The following is an 11,752-nucleotide window of genomic DNA, read 5'->3' on the forward strand; positions in this document are numbered from 1 at the left end:
GCAACACAAATGAGGAAAGAATCAGTGACTGTGATAAGTCATCAGAAATTTCCCAAACTGAAATGAAAAGAAAATAAAGGAACTTAAAAAAATAGAACAGGCATCTAGAAAATACAAGACAATTTCCAAAAGTGTAACTTGTCCATAATTGGCATATCAGAAGAAGGAAATAAAACAGTAATGGATTGTAACCCAGGGTATAAAATAAATATTCATGAGTCTATAGTGATATAAATGAATGATTAAATAAATTAGTAATGGGGGAAACATATAAAATGTTCATGCAGAAAAATTCCAAATAATTTTATAGATATTTTATCCTAAAGAAGAGGGAGCATAATTTCTCCTTAAGAATTAGCTGTGCACTGAAACTTCCTTTCAAAGTACAGGTGTCAGGGGAAAAAATACAGATTTCTATAAATTGTTTCAAATTAGATATTCTATACGTTAAAATAAATTTTGGTCCATTCCTTACACCATATACAAAAAATAATTCAAAATGGATCATATACTTGAATGTAAAACCTAAAACTAGAAAACTTTTAGAACAAAGCAAAGGATAAAATCTTGGTGACATTGGGTTAGGCAAAATTTCATAAACATGACAACAAAAATCACAATCTTTAAAATAAACATTTTATAATTTTTATAAATCCAAATTATGAACTTATGTTTTTCTAAAAATAATGTTGAAAAAATTGAAAGGCAAGCCATAGATTTGGAGAAAGTATTTGCAAATCATAGAAATGTTAAAGCTGTGTTGTGTTTGTGATACAAAAACCTTGGTTTGTGAGCATAATTCATTCCAGAAATACGCTTGTAATCCAAAGCACTTGTACATCAAAGCAAATTTCAAGGACCATTGGCTCAGTTGTGATCATGTGATGTTCAGCATCACATACTAATCGTATTGCAAGACATTGCTCATTTATCAAGTTAAAACTTATTAGAAATGTTTGCTTGTCTTGCAGAACACTCACAGAACAAGTTACTTGCAATCCAAGATTTTACTGTATATAAAAACTTACAACTCAACAGAAAGAAGACAACCCAATAGCAAAAACTGACAAAAGATTTGAATAATTACTTCTCCAAATTAGATATACAAATGACAGATATACACATGAAATAATTCTCAACATTATTAGTAATTAGGAAAATGCAAATTAAAACCACACACTCAAAAAAAAATACCTAAACACCCACTAGAATAGATATAATCAAAAGGGCTTTCTAAATGTCAGAAAGAATGTGGAGACACTGAAATTCTCATACCTGCTGGTAGGAATGTAAAAATGTTACAAGCACTTTGGAAAAAGTTTGTTAGTTTCTTTAAAAAGTTAGCATACACTTAGCATACAATGCAGCAATTCCACTCCTAGGTATCTTCCAAAGTAAATGAAAGCATATGACCAGATAAAGACTTGTACATGAATGATTATAGAAGTATTATTTGTCATAGCCAAAACCTGGAAACAATCTAATGTCTATCAATAAATAAACAAACAAACTGTGGTGTATCTGTATAATAAAACGCCACCCAGAAATAAAAAGGAACACAAAAGTGATACATGTAAAAACACAAAAGAACCTAACAACACTATGCTATCCAAGATAACCTAGATACCAAAACTACTTATTATACAAATCCAATTATTTGAAACTTCTAGAAAATACAAAACTATGAAGACAGAATCAGATCAGTGGTGTCGGGTTGGGAGTGAGAATGGGGTTAACTCTAAAGGGCATGAGAGAAATTTGTGGGGGTGGGGGATGATGGAAGTGTTCTAAAACTAGAATGTGATAATGGTTGCACATCTCAATATACTTACTAAAACTCACAGAACCATATACTTAAAATCGGTAAATTTTCTGGCCTGTAAATTATATCTTAATAAAGTTATTTTAAAACACAGTGACTATTTGCTAAGGATGCAGAGTTTGTAACTTGAAAATTGACTATGGAAGGAAAGAGCTCAGCATTAGATAGAAAGCAAACAGGCTTGATGGAGATTTATTTTCCCTTATAAAACTGAGAAAGCATTGAGCAAATGTAGTACAAAGAAGCCAGTAAAGAATAAGAAATTAAAAACATAGGAAAGAGGGAAAATAATTAATGGGTCTGGATCCTTGAAGCAGCTTTCAAAAGCAAGTAGATGGATTCACTTTAGACAAAAAGGATTACCTCATCCTCTGCAATGAGAGAGGAGGTGTAAGAGACAGATGAAGTTAAAGAAAACAAATGGTAGTGATGGGGCAAAAAGGCAGCAAGTGAAGAGTTCTGTCCTGGCGGTGTCACCTACTTGGGATTAAATGAAAGGAATATATTCCTTAGTCCTTCAGATTCTTCCTAATGCTTATGAACGCTTCAATTAGCTAGTGTGAATACAGTGTTGTTCTTTCTAGCTGAAGTGCATTTACACCTGTAGTTATAACAATCCAAACCGCAAAACTAATCTTCAGCATCAATCAACTGTGAGAGGTGTGTAAATTTGGGGGTCTGAGTGTAGAAAAGTTTGGAAAAGCACCTGATTGCACCTGCAGAAAAAAGTTGATTGGAATCTAAAAGATTGCTGGGAACTTGATCTACAGCTGAGCTTAGAGTCAAAGAGTAAATAATTACCTCATTTCTCCTATTTGGTGTTTTCCTCCAGCTCTATTCCATAGCACCAGGAGGATAAGAAAAAGGCTGGTGGTTAGATGCATCCATTAATATTCAAACTTTTTCCCAAAGGTTTCTCTAACAACTGCTTTAATTCAAGTTGATTGCTCTATCATCCTCACCTTTCTCTACAACTAATCCTCACTTCAACCTACCACATCCCAGTTCCATCTGCCACTATATTTTACCTCAAAGTCCTTCTTAATTATTTTGTGCATCTCTCTTCCCTGTTAAGAGTATTATGTGTAGGGAAACAATTTCTTAGGCTTTCTTGGAGTACCCCTTTAAGGCTGAGCAATTAGTATTACTTAAGATTCGTTAACTTGAAAATAATTTAAAATTATTATGGAATAGCTACAAACAAGCTATTTGAAAACAAAATCTTCTCTAAAATACTAGTGATAACTGTATGTGTCAAATCTAATTTCTGATTTATGTTCTGCTTCCAAAGAGCTGGATGGCATTGGACAAGTGATGTAACTCCTGTGAGCCTCCATTTTTTTCATCTGTAAAATGAATGGATTGGCTTAGATAATTTAAAAATTTTGCAATGATTTTTTTCCAACTCCAAGTGAACAAAGAGACTAATACTAATTGTTTAAAAACCAAAATAGGTAGATGCTATAAGAAATAAGAGAATCAAATTGGTTTATTCCTAGATCTACTATTACAATTTCATGGCACCGAGTATAAGACATATAACATTATTCTGTATCTAAATATTCTAAAATTGACTTTTTGTAGATATTCACAGAAACTTTATTTATAATAAAATAAAAAACTGGAAGCAATCCAAACATGTAGTTACTGGTTAACGGATAAACAAATTGTGATATATACAACGGAATGCCTTTCAGCACTAATTCCTAACAAGGAATTAGTCACTGACACATGCAGCAATATGAATGAATCTCAAACATTTGTGCTAAGTAAATGAAGCCACACACAAAGGCTACATTCCACTTATATGGAATTATAAGGAATTTTATGTAGAAAAAGGAAAATATAGTATTTCACAGGACAGAAAGCAGATTTTTAAGCGCCAAGCATAGATGATGGAGACTGACCAGAAAGGAGCACAATGGAACATTGTAGGTACTGGTATTATCTTGTATCTGCATTGTAGTGGTAGATTTTTGCATGTAAATAATGTCAAATATATGACTGGCAATTGGCATACCCTTTCAATGTCATGTCCCACTCCTCCTAGGTAGGAGATAAAGCATATGAAAAAATGATATGTCCTTCATCTCATTGCTGAGATTGAGAGTAAAAATATAAGTACATATTGCACTCAAAAAAACAAAAACAAAAACAAAAACCTCTCAACATTCATTGTCTGACCAAATGGGATTAGGGATAAAGAAAATGAATGTGGGTTTATTACTTAATAGGAAAGTCCTGAAGGTAGATGGTTGAGGGGGTTAGAATACATTTACTATGGCTGATTATGGAATTCAGATGGTACAGAGCAAAATATGAACAGATATAGTAGATGCAATGAAAACAAAAAAAAAGGTCTAATGGAAAAGAGGAAATAGGTGAGCCATAGGTGTAGGTTAAAGAAAGGTGCAGAAATATTATAAGTGATGACAAGGTTCCAAGTTTGTAGAAATGAAATTGAGATGTTCAGAGTAAGTATGTTAAGTCCATAAAAAGTAGAAGTTGAAGAGGCTAACATTTATTATAAAAGATGTGTGGGAAAAGAACCTTGAAGTCAAGTAATTAAATATTTGAAAAAAGATTAAAGAATAGGAAGGAAGTGAGTCTCTTGTAGGCAGCCTATAGCTGAGTCTTTCTTCTATATCCACTCAGTCACCCTCTGTCTTTTAATTAGAGCATTTAGTCCATTTACATTTAAAGTAATTATTGATAGGTATGTACTTATTGCTATCTTGTTACTTGTTTTATGTTTGTTTTTGTGGGGTTTTTTTCTCTGTTCCTTTCTTCGCTTGCTCTCTTCTCTTGTGGTTTGATGGCTTTCTTTAGTGTTATGCTTGGATTCATTTCTCTTTATTTTTTGTGTATCTATAATAGGTTTTTGATTTGTGGATACCATTAGGTTCATATATAACATCTTGTGCGTGTAGCAAGAATTTGATTTTTAAAGAAAATTTTTGTTCCAGTATTTTATGTTGTTGAAAGAAAAAACAATTTCTAAGAAACAAAATTCAGTTTTAAAAATAGATTTAGTGATAAAATATATCACTATGGAATTGAAAATGACTATTCAAAAATACAAATGTATGAATATTAATTATACCCATGATAAATCTCTATTTCACTTACATGAAGAATATATAATTTTAATAGAACGTCTCTTTAATAGATCAATTTGAAGCCTTTTGTAGCTAAATTTAAGTTTTCTGTCATTTTTACTTGATGATGAAGCTAAAAACTATCTATGGAGTTAGGTTGCTTTTCTCAGGGAAAAGTTGATCCAGATGGTGGTAATAGATAAGGAAATCTTATCCATATTAGAAAAGGATTAAGTAAATCTAATGAATTGCTTGGAGAGTGGAAACTAAGCTATAGTGTAGATAAAAGTTGAGGTTATTGATTTGCTCAAAGTGGAACCTAAAGGCCAAAGTAGAGATTAGGGATATATAGCATGAGCAACATTTTGTTCTAATCTACACGGCCCCACAATGAAGCATACCATTTCAAGAAGGAACTCAGCTTTGGTTCTCAGATGAGAGTGGTGAGATCAACTGTCAGAGATACTTTAAAAGGGATTCTCACTGTAGACAGGAAATTACAATTTCCCATATAGAAGTCTTTGATTCATAATAAAGTCTATGACAAGGAGACTAAGTAAAATCTAAGGATTTTATAAGATTATAATATATACTTTTTTATAGTACTAGAAACTAATCAGTTGCTTCATCCATATATATTTCATAATTATTTACTAAAGAAAAGTGAATTATTTATAAAAGTATTACAAAGGATGGATACTAATAATATCTACTGAATCTTAAGTCTTCACTACTTGCCAAGCAGTGTTCTGAGTGCTATACATTTAGAACACCTAATTGACAAAAATAAAAGTAAAATCCTAAAAACCATTTGAGGTATTACACTATGCCCATTTTACAGAAACAAAAACTGGGACCCAAAAAGATTAATAAGTTGGCATAACTAATAAATGAAAAGGCCAGAATTTGAATACCGATGGTGTGATCATAGATCATAACTCCGTTCATTATAGACACACAAGTCTTTTAATATGTATTTTTTGCTGAAGTCATCTCTTTTCCACTGATGTACTTATTCTAACATGGTTAAAGTAGAAAAGGAAGCAGGACAAATTATCTCAGCATCTGGATCACTGTCTGCTAGCTGCTTTGACAACCTTCATTAATCTTTCAGAATCTTCCTCCTGGTTATAGGATTTTTCAATTAACTAGCATGAATACGGAGAAGTGTCTTGACTAAATGAAGTTTATTTATACCTATAGTGTTACAATGCAGTATGGCAAAATGATCTTTAGCATCAATCAACTCCAACCCCACAAGATAAAATATTCCATCTACTAAGGTGAGGCAGAAGTAACTTTTACAAACAAAAGTTACCAGTTTCCTTTCTTTCTAACAAAAACTGAACTGGTAATTATCTATCTAAAAATCAGTTTTAAAGAAATAATCAGAATTATGAACAAAAATTTATGTAAAATATGTTATTTATAATAACAAAATTTCAAAATTCTCCAAATAACCCCACAAAAGTATAATGGTTACATAAAGAATTGTGGATCTATAAATAGATTTTCATCCACCCATTGAAAATCATGTTTTGAAAAATAGTTCATATCACCAAAAGAAATATCATTACATAATTATGGGGAGAAGGATCCCGATATATACAAAATATACATTAGAAGCATACATTCCAAAATATCACCAGTGATTATACCTTGGGTGGTGTGATTATAGGTGATTTTAATATTTCTTTTTGTGCTTCTATTTTCCAAATAATCTACAATATGTATATTGTGGGTTTTATAATAAAAAACTATATTAAAATAGAATTTCATACTTGCTTTTTGAGCAATAACATGATATGTACACTTTATACACTGTTCTATAAATAATGAGTATATGTAGAGAGCTTTATATTCAAACATATTTTAACATGCTATTTCATTTAGTTATTAAAAGAACCTATGAAGCTTCTGCTTCCAGCCAAGTTCAAATAACATATTGGATTTATCCTACTGCCTGAAGCAATAAGACAACTGAATAAAATACATAAAATAATGGTTTTGAAGACAATGGGCATCAGACAATGAAGGATATAAATTCCTGAAGAATAGAACTTAAATGAGATGATCCTGAAGATTGTCCCAGCTTACTGTCTTGAGAAGTTTCCAAGGCATGACAAGGGGTGGTGGGGAGGAGCCCAGGCAGAAGACAATGTTTCCCTAAGGTAAAATCATGGATTTGTGGGTCCAGGCACCAAAAAAGCTAAACTTCACGGGACGGAACACTGTAAAAAGAGCCACAGAGAGCAGAAACTCCAGAGATCCACAATGTGTGAGGAAACTGAGGCCCTAACGCCTAAAAAAGAGCTAGCCTAGAAGGGACAGTACCAAAGCTCACAGAAGGCTGGGAATAGTGCCTGTTCCCACCAGTCAAGCTGGGAAACATCACATTTAACAGAGTACTCATAAAGATTTTTTCTCAGTAGTGAAGCAAAATTAGTCCTGGACTAAATGCTGCTCTGTTTCCATACAACAAATCTTAAAGACAAGACCAAAAGATGAAACTGTTTCAAGTGATTTTATCGCATTCCAGAACACACCTCAAGAATATTTAGAGCAGTACAAAAATATCCAGTGCACAGCAAGGAAAGATCTACAATGTCCGGAGTCTAATTTTTTAAAAAGTAATAATAAGCTTGCAAAGAAGTCAGGGAAAATAATTCACAATGAGGAGAAAAATTAATAAATCAAAACTGATCCAGAACAGACACAAATGTTAGAATTAATGGACAAGGACACTAAAATTGTTATAATAACTGTATTCTATTTGTTCCAAAAATTAAGTACAAAAATAGGAAATATTTAAATGACTCAAAGTAAACATCTAGAGATGAAAATACAGTGTTGAGAAGAAAAATACTGGAAGGGATAATTAGCAGATCAGAACATGGAGATATAGCAATAAAACTATCCAAAATGAAAAACACAGAGGAACGAAAGAAATAAAAAGAATAAGCACAGTGTTAGTAAACTGTGGGGAAAATTCACATGATGTGATATACATATAAGAGGAGTCCCAAAGCAGAGGACAGAGACAGAGAGTTATTAAAAAATCCCCCCAACAAGTCCAAAATTTCGAATTATTTTAAAACTATAAACCCACACATGCATCTGAAACACCAGAAATATGGAAAAAACTACACTAGGTACAAATTCTAAACACAATTTTAGCAAATCAAATATAATAATATATAAAAGGATAATAAATCATAATGGAGTAGAGTAGTCCCAGGAATACAAGGTTAATTTCACTTTTGAGAGCAATCAGTGTAATTCATCACAGTAACTGATTAAAAATAAAATCATCCATATGACCAGCTGTGATGAGCAGATTCTAGGATGGTTCCCAATATCCTGACCAGAAGACATTTCACACCTGTGTGTAATTCCCTACCTTTGAGTGTGAACAGAATCTGTGGCTTCATTCTAATGTATAGAATGTTGCACAGATGAAAGGATGTATGTGATTATGTGTATATGATTACATCACATAAAATTGTGATATCAGTTAACAGACACTCTTCGCTGCTGGCTTCAAAGAAGAAACTGTCGTGTTGTTTGTTGCCATTGGGAGAGGGCCACTCAGAGAGATGCTTATGGCAGCTTTCAGCTAACAGCCAGCAAGAAAGTGAGGGCCTCTGTCCTCCAACCTGCAAGCAACTGAATACTTCCAGCAAACATTTGACTTTGGATTTGAATTTGAATACAATCCTTTCTGATTGTAGCCTCACATCAGAGTAGCCCAGGCCTATACTTTGACTGCAGTCTTGTGAGCCTCTGAAGCAAAAGACTAAGCTAAGTCAGCAAGGTCCATACTCCTGATTCACCCAAATTGTGAGAAAATAAATATGTGTTGTTCTAAGCTGCTAAGTTTGTGATGTTATTGTCAGATAGCAATAGACAAATAAAACATCATCTCAATAGATGCAGAAAAAGCATTTGACAAAAATCCATCTATTTCTGATTTTTTAAATGACAGCAAATTGAGAATAGAAGGGAACTTCCTCAGCCTGATAAAGAACATCTACAAAACACCTACAGATAACATCATAGTTAATGGTGAAACACTGAAAGGCAAGAATGTCCACTCTCATCCCTTTTATTCAAGATTGTATCAGAAGTTCTATCCACTGCATTAAGATAAGAAAAAGAAATAAATGTCATCTAGATAAGAAAGGAAGAAGTAAAACTGTTAATTAGCAATCAACATGATCATCAACATAGACACAATACTATTTACATTAACATCCCAAAATGAAACAGATTTCAAAGTAAATCTAACAAACTATGCACAAAAACTATATGAGGAAAACTACAAAACTCTGATAAAATAAAAGAAGAACTAAGTAAATGGAGAGATATTCCACATTTGTAGGTAAGAAGACAATACTGTCAAGATGTCTTCCCACATAATCTACAAATTAAATGTAATCTCAGAATCACAGCAAGTTATTTTGTGGACATCAACAAACTGATTCCAAAGTTTATATGGAGAGACAAAAGAGCCAGAATAGCCAACACAATTTTGAAAGAGAAGAACAAAGTTGGAAGACTGACACTACCCAACTTCAGTATTTACTATAAAACCCCAGTAACCAAGATAAGACTGTTAGCAAAAGAATTAGCAAAAGAATTGCCAACATAGATCAATGGAACGGAATAGAGAGCACAGAAATAGACCCACACAAATAGAGTCTTAATATCTGTCAGCTTTGACAAAGGAACAAAGGCAATATATTGGAGCAAAGACAGTCTTTTCAATAAATGGTTGAAACAACAGGACCTCCATATGCAAAACAAAACAAACAAACAAATAAAGAAAGCTTAGGCACAGAACTTCTATTCTTTGTTAAAATTAAGTCAAAATGGATCTTATACCTAAATGTGAAATATAAAACTATAAAACTTCAAAATGATAAGAAAACCTGGGTATGGCGATGACTTTTTTGAAAAATGAAGGAAAAATGTTAGAGGCATGAAAGAAAAAATAAATAAGCTGGACTTCATTAATATCAAAAACTTCTGCTATGCAAAACACACTGTCAGAAGAATGAGAAGGCAAGCTACATATTGGTAGAAAATATTTGTTCAAGACACATCCGATAAAGGACTATTATCCAAAATATACCAAGAACTCTTAAAACTTAACAATAAGAAAATAAACAACCCAACTAAAAAAATGGGCCAAAGTTCCGAGCAGTGCCTCACCAAGGAAGAGCATACAAAAATATGCTCAACATAATATGTCCTTAGGGAATTGAAAATTAAGACAATAATGATATACCGCAGTTCACCTATTAGAATGGCCAAAATCAAAAACACTGACAACACCAATGCTGGTGAGGATGTGGAGGAACAGGATCTCTCACTCATTGCTGGTGGGAATACAAAATGGTATAGCCACTTTGAAAGACAGCTTGACAATTTCTTACAAAATTAAACATACTCTTAACATACTGTGCAACAAGTGTGATTCTTGGTATTTATCTACAGGAGTTAAAAACTTATCCATAAAAATTTGCAATGGAGGTTTATAGCAGCTTTATTCATAATTGCCAAAACCTGGAAGCCACCAAGATGTCTTTCAGTAGGTGAGAAGGTAAATAAATTGTGGTAGATCCAAACAACAGAATATTACTTAGTGATAAAAATGAACTATTAAGCCATGAAAAGACATAGAGAAATCTTAAGTGCATATTATTAAGTGAAAGAAGCCAGTCTGATAAGGCTGACATGCTGTATGATTCCAACTATAAGACCTTCTGGAAAAGGCAAAAATATGGAAATGTTTTAAAGGTTAGTGGTTGCCAGGAGTTGGGTGGTGAGTAGGAAAGAACTGACAGAGCACAGATAATTTTTAGGGTAGTAAAACTAGTCTATATGATACTATAATAGCAGTACATGTCATTAGACATTTGCCAAAGCCCTTAGAATATACAACATTAAACATAAACTATGGACTTTGAATGATAAAGATGTATCAATATAGGTTCATCATTTAACATATGCACCACTCTGGTAGGGGATATTGATAATGGGGGAGGCTATGCATGTGTTGGGGGAGGAGAAGTAGGAAATCTTGTGGCTTATGTTTAATTCTGCTTTAAAAAATAAAGTTTAAGGGGTGCCTGGGTGGCTCAGTCAGTTAAGCCTTGGACTTCAGCTAAGATCATGACCTCACGGTTTGTGAGTTGGAGCTCCGCATTGGGCTCTGTGCTGACAGCTCAGAGCCTGGAGCCTGCTTCAGATTCTGTGTCTCTGTCTCTCTCTGCCCCTCCCCTGCTCATGCTCTGTCTCTCTTTCTCTCAAACATAAATAAATGTTAAAAAATTTTAAAATAAAGTTTATATAGGGACTCCTGGGTGGTTCAGTGAGTTAAGCCTCCATCTCTTGATTTTGGCTCAAGTCATGATCTCACAGTCATAAGATCAAGCCTCATGTTGGGCTCCACAGTAAGTATGGAGCCTACTTAATACTCTCTCTGTCTCTCCCTCTGCCCCTCTTCCCCACTTGCATGCATTGTCTCTCTCTCTCTCTCTCTCTCTCCTGTCTCTCAAATAAATAAATAAATAAAGTTCATTTTTAAAAAATCCTCCTCCTCCCAATATAAAAGCATGTTGATTGGCTTTTGTGTCTTCATAGCATAGGTTCTGGGTTAATTTTAACATATGATGAAATTTACAAGTTGACAAATCTTCATACCTTAATTTATACTGGGATTCAAATTATAGTTATACCTGAGAACCCAATAAGTTTCAATAATGTATACTGTATACAGTCAGGGTAGTCACCATACATAGAATACAGGACAAACAGGTAAGATTCA

This window comes from Panthera leo, chromosome C1 (genome assembly GCF_018350215.1).
Source record: "Panthera leo isolate Ple1 chromosome C1, P.leo_Ple1_pat1.1, whole genome shotgun sequence".
Taxonomy (NCBI): domain Eukaryota; kingdom Metazoa; phylum Chordata; class Mammalia; order Carnivora; family Felidae; genus Panthera; species Panthera leo.